The sequence below is a fragment of the Streptopelia decaocto genome, assembly GCF_964273445.1.
Source record: "Streptopelia decaocto genome assembly, chromosome: 3".
In the NCBI taxonomy this organism is placed as follows: domain Eukaryota; kingdom Metazoa; phylum Chordata; class Aves; order Columbiformes; family Columbidae; genus Streptopelia; species Streptopelia decaocto.
The window spans coordinates 114,510,727-114,523,804 of NC_138656.1; positions in this window are offsets into that span (position 1 = coordinate 114,510,727).

The window sequence follows — 13,078 nt, forward strand, 5'->3', positions numbered from 1 at the left end:
GAGAATATTCCTGGGTCTCCACAATTTACCGCCTTCCTGAAATTGTCCCTCTGTGAGTACAGAACAGATGTCGACATTATACTTCTAATAAATTCATTGGCCATCTTGTTTTGCATTCAGACATGCTCGTAATTTTTTGAAAATGGGGCAGAATTCAAAAAGATGAAAAAATTAGTTATCAACAACACCCTTCAAAATGGGAGAGTGCATGAAAAACCAGAAGACAAAGCCAAGATAGGAATCTGGTGCCTTGGAAAGTCTGCAAGCAGTTTTACATGAGTCATATTTAACCGTCTTGTCCACTGTGACATGAATCTCTCCCTAAATCTGCATGTAAAAATGCCACTGCCAAATTATTAGCTATTAATTATATGCTGAATTCAAGTGAGAATTACCATAATGTGCCATATCATCCATAAATATGAGATCCAACAGGGGCAGAATGGCCTTTTGTTTCCCTCTGCAGAATTATACGCATGACCCAGTTTTTTCTAATACTGCAGTGGCAGGAGAGACATAGCATTGTTTGTTCAACACAAAATGGGGAGGGATGAAGGGCTCTGTTTTGCAATGTACAGTAAATAAACTCTTGAACTGCAGAATAAAATCAGAGGAAGGGTGCTCGAATCTCTTGCTCCAGCCAGCAATATTAGCAGCAGCATCTCACAGCTAATTATAACATTTTCTTCAACTGTTCAGGGCCAACCTCAGAACCCAATTTTCATTCTAAATACCCCTCTTCTATATCCTGGGTGTCTTGTTTGTGATGCAGGTTGGCTTGACCTGCTGGTTTGAGTGGAAGATGAAATCTGTGAGCACCAGCCCCTGGTGCCTATGGGGTTTGGAGGGGCTCAAGGCTTCCCAGGTGGCCACAAAACCAAAGAGGGCTCAGTGCTCAGGTTTGGATGCAAGTAGGACATCAAAGCTGGGAGGTGCGTGGTCCTCACTCCAACCAAAGAAAACTCAACCTTCAGCCTGAGATGTCATTGGGATGAGCAGTGTGAGACATGTCAGCGAGCTCTGGCTTCGGATGAAGATTTTGGTGGCTGAATTTTCACAGCTGAGAACCCTCTGCCATGGGCAGGGGTACGTAAATATGGGAGATGGGATGATCTGGTTTTCCTGGAGAAATTCCAGTGCTGGGATAAGAGCGACCTGATGAAGGGAAAAGGGCAACACAGTGATTATCTACTATGTCTATGCAACATCCTCCAAGAATCTAGGAAAGAGAATCTAGAGGAGGCTTAGAGATGAGCTCATCACTCTCTAGAACTACCTGAAGGGAAGCTCTACCCAGGTGGGGATTGGTCTCTTCTCCCAGGCAGTCAGCAATAGGACAAGGAGGCATGGGCTTCAACTATGCCAGGGGAAATTTAGGCTGGCTATTAGAAAGCAATTCTGTGCAGAGAGAGTGGTCAGGCATTGGAATGGCTGCCCAGGGAGGTGCTGGACTCACCGTCCCTGGAGGTTTTTAAACTGAGATTGGACATGGCACTTAGTGCCATGATCTAGTAAATGGACTGGAGTTGGACCAAGGGTTGGACTTGATGATCTCTGAGGTCTTTTCCAACCCAGTCAATTCTGTGAAATAAATAAGTACGACATGAATTCTTAAGGCACAGCCACGATGATGACATTATACATGACCAACGCACAGCACAGGAACCTACTGATGTCCTTAGGGAGGAAATCTGGGAAGAGCAGAGGAAAGGAAGGCAGTGCTGGGAGGGAGGCGGCTGTGCCTGGGATGTGTCCATGGCAGGAGCAGGAGATGAGAGGAGGGGGTTCAAGAGATTTTTCCAATCATCAAGAACAGCCAAAGTGAAGGATGTCATTTTAATTACCCACAACTGGAAATGAGACAAGCAGGGACAGAGTCCACCAGGTCCCCAGGATGTTGGTGATCAAGTTCCAGCTCACATGGACAAACAGCTACGTAGGTTGGACTGTGACTATGAGAACACATCCGGGAATCAGCGGGAAGAGTGATTTTTGGGAGAGCAATCACAAAGTGGCAGAATTCTTTTTTTGCACAAACAGGGAGATGAGAGGGCAGGGAGATGCTGGACCTAAATCAGCTGATTTCAAGACAGGTGGGGAAGCCATGAGGAAGCTCCTGGGGAAGCAAGACAACCAACACAGTGCGGGGAAAAGTTGTAAAGGCACTGGGTGCTTTATCCTGCCGGGAGAAAGGCAGAAAACACGACAACCAACCTTGACCCTTGTGGTCCTGCTGCAAACCCAGGGTCAGCAACACAGGGCAGAGGGAGGTGGGAACCGTGGGAGCTCATTACTCATTTGCAGCAAAAACCACCCCATTGCGAAACCACACGGGAAGGGATGAAAGAGTTTCAGCTAACAAGGGTGGGAAGGCAACGAGAGGATCTACAAATACATCAGAAGGAAAAGAAAGAGGAAAAGAGAGAAACCAGAGGATGACTCAGAAAAGGCCAGTGCTGCATTCACAAAAAAGGTTCCTTGTTGCTAGCTGATTCACTTTAATTACAGGTTAATCAAAAACCAAGGAGTGGAGAAGAAAGAAAACAGCTGGAGACAGTTTAGGTGGGATGGAGAAGGCAGAATCAGCACAGGTGAAGGAAGAAATCACGATGATCTTCTCAGCCACCCCAGGCTACGAAAGGTCCCACGGGGCAGAAACCAGCAGACACAATATTTGTCTTTAAAAAGAGGAGAATTACACATAAAGAGGCTAATTTTGAGCCTTGGAAAGCTCTCACAGCAAGTTATTAAATGAACAGTTGATACAAAGCCAGAGGAGAATATGGGGTTAATAAGAGAAGGTGAATTTTGTCAAGAATAAATTGTCTAAACCAGACTAATGTTCAGCTTGGGCTCCCTCTTGGTTAGTCAAAACGTGCCTCGATTTAGGTAAAGCTTTTGAAATAGTTCTGTCTGACATTTCAAAAATTCTCACAAATTAAGGAAATATGGGAAAGAGAATTTAGGAACAATTGAATAAAAGACACTTGGAGTCACCAATGACAGTTTTCAGCCAGACGAGGAGGAGACTTTGAGTGTGGATGAGGCATAAAGGTGCTTCTATTCAATAGTTTAATTTACTAACTTGAATGCTGGCCCAGGGAACAGACCTCTAAAATATGCAGGTCATGTTGAATCACAAGCACCAGGAGGACCAGATCAGAATTCAAACTGATCTTTAAAAATTGGGGAAAAAGCCTGAAAGGAACAAGATGAAACCAAATAAAAACCAGAACAAACTGCTGCGATATCAAATGCTTGGTGCCCACCAGGGAGCTCTTACCAGGTGATGGTGTGGCAGAAACAGAGGAGGTACAGCAGGTCACAAAGGATGGGGATGAGAAATCTGCTGTTGGGAAAACACCAGCAGAGGAAGTAAATCTCTTTCTAGGATGCAAAAACAAGACTGTTGTATGTAAGCCAGAGGAGGTAATTATTCAGCTTTCCTCTGTGCTGATGAGGTTGTAGTTGGACCAAGTCTCCTGTTTAGGGTACACTTTGAAAAAGATGTTAATTAACTAAAAAAGATTAAGATATGAAAAAGTAGAAAGGTCGAAGGATTTAACTTTGTTTTGCCAGGAAGGAGAAGCTGTGATAAAAGCTCCAGGATACAGCCAGCTGTTATGAAGAGCAGATATTCCGGTGTTGCAAGAGAAAATCGCATTGAATGCCAACACAGCAGCTGCTCCATCCCCATTAACCATCTAATTGCCTTTTTCTGGCCTTTCTTCCCCCAGCACACCAGCTTTGGAGTGCAGAGACCAGAGCAGCACACGATGCTGACCATGGGGGTGCACCAAGGTTGGAGACAGCAGCAGAGTGGTACCTGCTGTCCCCTTCTCCATCTCCTCCTCAGTACCCTCTCCTGCCTAGGGTTCCTGGCTCTGGAAGGGACATCTCAGCTGGATTGACCCAACCAGACGAGACATAAGGAAGAAATTTTTACAATGACGGTAGTAAAACACTGTCCCAAGTTGCCCAGAGAGGCGGTGGATGAACCATCCCTGGAGACATCCCAGGCCAGGCTGGATGGGGCTCTGAGCAACCTGATCTGGGTGAAGATGGCTCATGGCAGGGCTTGGACTGGATGAGCTTTGAAGGTCCCTTCCAACCCAAACTGGTCTATGATTCTATGAATGAGCAGCACAGGTTTTAGCATTGCTGAGCACAGAAGCAGGGAAAACCAGCCATATCTCCTGCAGCAAATGAAGCAAGACTGGCACTAGATGGTCCAATTTAAGCATTAACTCATGGGTGTGTGGCCACCCTTGGAGTGGGTCTTCTAGCCCTCAGGCTCAGCCCTTTGGACTCAAATTGGGTTTAAGCCATTGTAAATAAACCCAGCAATAATTAAAACACTGTGTAATGCCTTTCTGTTTAGTGGGGGCAAAGAGAAAAAAAAAAAAAAAAATTGTATTTTTGGCCTGGTTTTCCTCATTTTTTGCCACAGAAAACAATTCTCCTTAATGATGACTGTTCCATGTACCCGCTCGTGTTCCTTGCTTTTGTTAATGTGAAGATTTAAAAGCACCATTTAATTCTGACATGGGCCGATGAACTCATGGTTACACTCGCACTCCCAGCCTGCGAAGAGGATGCACGATTTTATGACAGGCAATTTAAAAGCCTATTATAGGATCGTGGAATAAGAAGTAGATGATATATTAAAACAAGGAACATGTTTAATTTATAACTCCAAGTTATTGCATGCTGTGAAGGGCTAGGGAGAGAAATGAATAAAGAAAGGACTTTGTAGTGTTGCTGGCTATTAAGTATTATAAACAGCAATATATGTCTGACTGTCAGAGCCTCCTGGCAGCTTTGCATCTCAGGCTTCCCTGGTAACTCCTTCCCTGCCCCCACAGGGCAAATTGTTTCCTGTATTCCTAAATCCAATAAGAAATTTTGTTGCATTAGCCAAAAAAAAGCCCTAACCTCATAATTAGGGACCCTTTAATGCTAGAGACCTGGCCTTGGGGCCTGGATGTAAAGTGGAATTATGCAATTTCTCTATTAAAATTCAGCCCTAGTAATTAAAATTTTAATATTAATGGTAAAAACCAGCTCAGCACCCACTCGTTGCAGGGATGAGTTCCTTGGTCATACTTCTGTCCCATGTGCGCCTGGTGTGGTGGCCTGAGGCACCGCTCTCTTGGCAGCCAGGAGAAGGTGGGTTGCAGTGGGGGCCCTACTCCCCATTTAATTTTCTGGAGGAAAAGTAGAGGTATATCATGCGAAATACACAAATAATTGCATGGATGGCAACTGCACGGATGGCTCCGTTCTTCCAAGAAGGACTGATGAAGCAGGATGCAGCACTGGTATGAAAACCCCTTCGAGGAGATCTGTCAGGCCAGGCTGAGGTCCTGGAGAAGTGCCTGACCCCATTTCTCCCTCTGGATGGGAAGGCTGAGGCCTTTCCATAGAGCCATGCTCCATACATGTGTTGTAGTGGTAAGTCATCCTCTGAAGAGCGATGCCTCCTGCCACAGCAGCTCTGGTGACAGGGATGCTATGAGGAACGCTAGCATGGGATGACTAAAGCCCAGCAGCTTGCTGAAGGAGGTCAGAGGAAATCCCAGAAAGGAGAATTCAGGGCAAGAGATAACCCAAGGGCAGGACATCTCCAACCTCCTGGGAGGGCTGGGAGAGGAAATGGTCCATTAGCAGCTGTGGTCTGGGGGAATCAAAGAGCCATTGTGTGTTGGTCTCTGTGTCCAGCTTTCTCAGCATGTTTCCACCTCCCTGGGGACAATGCTCCAGCCTCTCACCTACTTCTTACGTCAATGCCTTTCCCAGCAGATTTCCCCATCTGTTTATCATCTCTGGTGGTGAAGGATCTCACGGGGAGCTCTGCCTGCTCTGCATCTGGTCTTGTGACAGGCTGAGCCGCCTTGGGGCAGGGAAGTCCTGGGAATAAATACTCTGGTCTGGGCAAAGGACCTTTCTATGGTGAGGGTGAGAAGCGGCACTGCTGCAGTGGTAAGCTGGGGAAGAATGGGACCTCCTTGTGAAAGCAGCCAAGGGGGTCTTTGTCTTCATCAACAGAAAAGAAAGGATATTTTCCTACATGTCTCGCTTCATATGGCCTTTAAAGATACTGTCACTCCTTGGCTAACTAGTGAAGAAGAACTTTATTTTGCCTTCCCTCTACCAAATGTGGTGACCATCTCCCAACAGATTTGTTGGCCAAAGAACTTGCACATAGCAAAGGACGAAACAGAAAAGGAAGGGAGGAAGGGAGGAAGGAGAGAAAGGAAGGAAGGAGAGAAAGAAAGAGAGAAGACTGTGGGGAGACCTTATTGAGGCCATTCCATACTTAAAATTGGCCTATAAGAAATATGAGGACAGACTTTTTAGCAGGGCTTGTTACAATAGGAGTGATGGTTTTAAACTAAAAGAGGAGAGATTCAGGCTAGATGTAAGGAAGAAATTTTTACACAGAGGGTGGTGAAACACTGGCCCAGGTTGCCCAGAGAGGTGGTGGATAAACCATCCCTGGAGACATCCCAGGCCAGGCTGGACGGGGCTCTGAGCAACCTGATCTGGGTGAAGATGTCCCTGCTCATGGCAGGGGTTGGACTAGATGACCTTTGAGGGTCTCTTCCAATTCAAACTATTCTATGATTCTATAATTCTGAGATGACTAACAGATCCTGAGCCAAACACACCTCACACAAGCAAAGGGCCATCAAGATGCTCAGGGCACTGCAGCACATGGCCTGGGAGCAGAGGCTGAGGGTACAGGGTCAGAGAAAAGACAGCTTTGGTAGGGAACTAATAGCAAGGTGGATATGAAGATGATGAAGGCAGGCTCTACACAGTGGTGCGTGGTGGGAGGACAACAGACATCAGGCATAAGCTGAAACAAGAGAGGTTCAGACTGGATATGAGGAAAAATGGTCCCACAATGAGGACAGTCCAGCACTAATACAGCATGCCCAGAGAAGCTGTGCTGCCCTCCAACCTCGGAGGTTTCCAAGACTCGGCTGGGTAAAGCTCTGGGCAACCTGGCTTGACCCCAGAGCTGGCTGGTTGGACTGGAGACCTCCTGCAGTCCCTTCCCACATGAGCTGTCCTGTGATCCTACGGTGCCTGAGGGCATCCTGTGCCCAAGTCACATCTGTGGCTGAGTCAGTGCCAAATGCTGGCCTCCCTGTCTAGGAACAGCACTGGTGACTGCTTCTTCTCCCTTGCTGTGGGACCTCCACCAAACCCACAGCTACCAGATGGCCAAAAGCTGCCTCCCCCGCCAGCGCTAGCAGAGAGAGGGGGCGCGGGGGGCCTCCCAGCACTCTCCCAGGAATCCCTAACCACAACATATTGTTCTGGGCATCGCACAATAACCCCAGATGGAGCAGGACATCGCGGGGGGGTGGGATCCGCAGTCACGTCCGGGATGCTGCACGTCACCCCTAGGAACAAAGCCTGGGGGGAGAGGACAGGGGGCTGTGCCCACTCCCCCTCTCTGCCTAACGCGGGGCGCAGGAGGGATGAGGACTGCAGTCCTCCTTCCCCTGTCACAATCAGCATTTGATTTTCCAAAACGAGCCGTCGTAAAAGTCTCCCATTCATCTGGCAACAATAACAGGGAACAGTTCCTCGCTCGCCTGGCACCACGTCATTCATCAGGCATCGCGGACAGAAATGCATCTCCCCATGCTCCTGTTCTTAGTGTCTCCTTGTCCACTCCTGCTTGAGCACAAGGTGAACCCAGAGGTGGGAACTGGAGGTCCACAAGCACTCCTGTTCCTGGGTCAAATTCACAGAATCATTTCGGTTGGAAGAGACCCTTAAGACCATCAGGTCCAAACATAACGTAAATCTAGCACCAAACCACATCCCTACAACCCTTGTCTACACATCGTTTAAACCCCTCCAGGGATGGTGACTCCACCACTTCCCTGGGCAGCCTGTTCCAATGCCTGACAACCCTTTCCGTGAAGAAATGTTTCCTCTTGTCTCATTATTTGCTACTTGAGAGAAGAGACCAAGCCCCTCCATGCTACAACCTCCTTTCAGATAGTTGTAGAGAGTAAATTCCTTTCAGTCCAGGACTTCAGAACTTTAGCCCAAGAGAACCACCATCAGAAATACTGCACAGAAAAAGGGCTGCCCTTGGGTTTTGACTTTATGTAGGAAGCCTTCTGAGAGAGGATAATATGGCATTCCTGCTAAGGGCACCACTGAATAGCTAATGATGAGTTGTGGCTAATGGGGTTGGCTGGCTGGCTGGCTGGCTGGCTGGATAGATGGCTGGCTGGCTGGATAGATGGATGGATGGCTGGATAGATGGATGGCTGGATATCTGCTGTCTGGGAGAAATGCACAGCCTGAGGCTTCAGACCAGTGAACTGAGCACAGCGGGAGGCTGTGGGACGGAGGCAGTAGCCAGCTTTCCTGGGAGGCCCTGGAAAAGCAAAGAGAAAGAGAGAGTTGAGCAGTTCTCTGTGTACTTTGGACGGGGTGGTTGTTTATTGTTATATTATCTGCTTTCCTGTTTCCCTAGCCTCTCTTCCTTTTGGAGAAGCGCTGTTTTCTTAAGTTTCTTAGTTCACGAGTGGGGAAGGATAGCTGGGAAGGGAAGCAGGGGAAGGATGGCTGGGCATGGCGGTGGGGGAAGGCAGGGTAGGGCAGTCTCTTGATTACCCAGGCTAGGTTGATTAAATCTTCCCAGATTTCTGGCTGGAGATTAGTAATGTGTTTTTAAGGATCCTTAGAAATCAAGGGTTCCTTAATTGCTCTCCTGCTGCCAGAAAGGTTGCATTATAGCCCCATCTCTGCTTCTCCTCTGATCCTATATCACCTGGGAACAGGCTCTGATGGCGCTTACCTCCATAAAGAGTAACCCCCACAAACATACTGCCTGAGACCTTCCTCCACCACCCCACCCCCCATTCACTCTCCCTTGCATCAGCTTTGGTGTTGCACAGTCTCCTCACACACCCAAACTAGTAATCTGGCACAAAATAACTGAGCAAGAAAAGAGAACAGGTTTCTGCTAAGTCAGCGCTGAATCAGCCAGCGTGAAGGCTAAGACAGAGGAAAGGACAGGCTGGTGGCCTGGAGCTGCAGGAGAAGGGACAGGAATGAGACCTCTGTGTTTGGCAGTGGCAAGCTTCTAGGTTGTAGACTCAGAATCATAGAATAGTTTGCGTTGGAAGGGACCTTCAAAGCTCATCCAGTCCAACCCCTGCGATGAGCAGGGACATCTTCACCCCGATCAGGTTGCTCAGAGCCCCGTCCAGCCTGGCCTGGGATGTCTCCAGGGATGGGGCATCCACCACCTCTCTGGGCAACCTGGGCCAGTGTTTCACCACCCTCAGTGTAAAAAAATGCCTTCCCCATGTCTGGCCTGAATCTCTCCTCCTTTAGTTTAAAACCATCATCCTTTGTCCTATCAGACAGGCCCTGCTAAAAGTCTGACCCCATCTTTCTTAGAGACCCCTTTCAAGGTCAGTTCAAGCTGACATGTTTAAGCCATCGCTGAAGGCAATTTTTGCTGAGGGAGTGGGACTTATCCTCCTGTCTCCTCCTCATCCAGCCTGAGCATAACTGCAGTAGCAAGCAGGACCAGAAACCATCCCAGGAGATGGTCTGAAAAGCTGACAAGGGAACAGACAAAAACTGCCCAGTCCCTAGAAAGGACCTGGTGGCTGGTGAGATGGGAGGGATGTGTCCTTCAGGTGAGCTTCCCTGTGACCTCTGCACTGCTTTACACACCAAGCCTTATTCTCTCCAGCAATAACCTGCGCTAACCATACTCTCTTCCACAGTTATTTAGCACCAAGGATAATACTAAATTTCCTGGAGGAGGATTTGCACACAGTTAAAATGTGTGAAGGCAGGAGAGTGCCAGACTGCAGGGAGTTTCCTACATGCTCTTCTTGCCTCTTAAACTGGTGCTTAAAGCAAAGTTTGAGCTCCCTTGTGCTGGAGGTCTTGCTCGCCAGGTCTTCCCATTAAAAGTTTCCATGGCACAACCACCTCCTTATACAAACCACCAAGATACTCTAACAAACATTAAGTATTTAAGTTAGTGTTTAAGCTATGTTTGCTTATGTGATGATTAAATAACCTGAACTGATTTAAATCAGGCAAACTTGGGCAAGGCTTTTAAACAGTTGTGCTGGCCTGTGGAAGCCCATGAAAGAAAGATGCAAATATCTCACTACCTCCAAACCACTTTGCCCCACTGCCCACAGTGCCGAGGACGTCCAGCTTGGACCCCAGGTAGCTGCCTACAGTCACAGCAGGCTGCCTGGGACGTGTTTTCCACCATCAACTGCTTCAGGGAAAAGCAGCACTCAGACGATGTGGCGGGGAGCACCTGGGACTGTGGTTGCACAAGTCCTGGTGATTCAGAGACCTGGCACATTTCCAGTTTCCATCACCTACATATGCTGTGAGTGATATGTTACTAATTCCCCCATTGGCTTTTTCTGTATCATCTATGACTTCAGTGTCATGTTCCCCGTGCTACCGTGTCTGCTGAGCCCTCCCCATCCAGGGCTCCTCCACACCCATCACCATCCTCACAGATGCAGGGGAGGCTGTTTGCCTTCCTCACCTGATGCTGTGCTGAGACCTGATATTCGGGGGAGTCTCCAAAAGGCTCTGGGATCTCATTCCTGGGTGGCAGTAACCAGTGTGGAGGGAATCTTTGTCCCTCTTGAAGGACACTGCATTTTACATGTGCTTGTATTGCCTGGTTGAGTGTTATTTTAAGCTCTTCGCAGTCACCCTTAGTGACCATGCTGGATAACTCTGTATCTTGCACAAAAAGGTAAAATAACATGCACAGTGCAGGGTCAGCAGAGCCCCTGTGAATTACTCTCACGCCGACCATCCTCCCACCATGAGCACCCTTATCTGGTGGCCATATGCCCTTGGCACAGCCCCGTGTGCCCTCAGCCCTGTGGCAACAGAGCCTTGAGGTCCCCCTGAAATCAGTGGGTGGGAGGAGACCTTAAGCTGTGACTAAGATTATCCATGATCACTCAGCAGTGAAGTCCGCCCCGCTGGGTGCAGCTGGGGTGGCCGAGCAAGGTCACTCGGGAAATGACATTCTCCTGGGGCTCCAGAAAAAAAAACAACAAGGCTGTACAGCTGGCTTTGAGCTTTAGCTCGAGCAAAAATAAGCGTTGTGCTGAGCCGAGCGAAATGGAGCCTGCTGGGTTAGAGGTGGTGGGTGTTATTTGCTGGTTCATCTCCGTACCAGGAGGATTTAAGCTGGATTAGGCAGTGGCTGCCTGTGCCACTCTGACGGTTCTTCTGTGGGCGATGTGAAGCATAAAGCCGGCAGCCTCACGTGCACCGGGTAATCTGACACAAAAGGGATCTTGTGTCCACAGCCGACATGAGCCACAGATTTGCGGGGGGAGGTTGATACTGTATTTTCATGATGTTGAACCTACAAAAGTGCACAACCCTCCCAAGAATGCACTTGGCTTTGGGGAACTCACGCTGAGTTTTGCAGTGCTCTCCAAAAGCTCTGCAAATCACCCATCACTCTTGCCACCTCCACATCCCACCTGGGCTGTGCTGGGCTCAAAGGAGCAAGACAACACGTGGTCTTCTGCTTCATGTGAAGCTCTCAGCTTTGCTGCCAACTCTCTGATCATGGATATACTGCTTAATTTGTTGCTTTGATTTCTCCAGTGTAAGCTTAGGGACATTGAAAGGCTTTCAGATATATGCATAAAAATTATTATCATTTTTCATTTTCAGCTTCATGACCATCAGGATGCCCCAGCTGAGAGCAAGGCTCCGCTTTGTTAGTCACCGTTCAAGCCTCAGCCCTGGAGCACTTGCACCCAAAGACAAGAAAGAAGGTGAACAAGGGTACTACATGATGTGCCCAGGGTCATTGTGATTTTTGGTGAGGTTGAGATGAGCCTTCAGGCTTCATCTGGGCCTCACTCCCCATCTGAGCCAAAGCACCTCCTGGAAAACAAGACTCTGTATAACCAAAAGGATAAAACCCAAAAAAAGAAGCCTTAAATTTACACATGCTCATTATTTTTCCCTTGAAATGTATAGACATGACTGCTGGGCTTGTTCCACCTGCACAGAACCTGGCGTACAGGCAGCCGTGGCTTTGAGAGGGAGATAAACTGTTCTGCTTTGCAGCACTGGCATGATGTGCTGCTCTGGGGCAGAAGGGAAACTTCTTTACAGCAGGCTACTGGCCTGGAAGGGATTCACCATGCTGTGTGCCCCAGTCCCCTTTCTTGCCATAGGTGAAGATGCAGCACCAGCTGTGCGTCATGTGCAGCCTCATCTCCCCATCCTACCTGCTGGTTATCCCACAGGTGTTACTCTGGGAGCAGGGTTAAAGTCATGTTTATGCATTTAACCCTGTCATCAGCTGCTGAGCTTCTCCTTTCTTAAAGTCCATTGGGAAAACATGCTTTTCAGATGTGCATAAGCCTTTTCCTGTGACGGGTCTGGAGCACAAGCGTGATGGGGAGTGGCTGAGGGACCTGAGGGGTTCAGCCTGGAGAAAGGGAGGCTGAGGGGAGACCTTATCACTGTCTACAACTGCCTGAAAGGAGGTTGTAGCATGGAGGAGGTTGATTTCCCAAGTAACAAGCGACAGGACAAGACGAAATGGCCTCAAGTTGCACCAGGGGAGGTTTAGACTGGATATTGGGAAACATTTCTTCATGGAAAGGGTTGTCAGGCATTGGAACAGGCTTCCCAGGGATGTGGTGGAGTCACCGACCCTGAAGGGGTTTAAAAGATGTCTAGATGATGTTCTTAGGGACATGGTTAAGTGCCAGTGTTAGGTTAACGGTTGGACTCTATGACTTCCAACCAAAATGATTCTATGGTTCCAGAAGACAGATGAGCTCATGAGTGATGGCCACCAAACCTGCATCGACCAGGGCTGCATTTCATTTCCCAGTTGCCACCCCTCAGGTACCTAGGCAGGAGATCCATCAGTGATAACACATGTGCATTAAGGAAATCTCTCTCCTTCAAGATGCTTCTCAGTCCGTGGAATCAAAATAATATACGAAAGCAACTTGCTGCTGGCAAAAAGTTTAAGGCAGGAACTGGATTCTCCACAGGG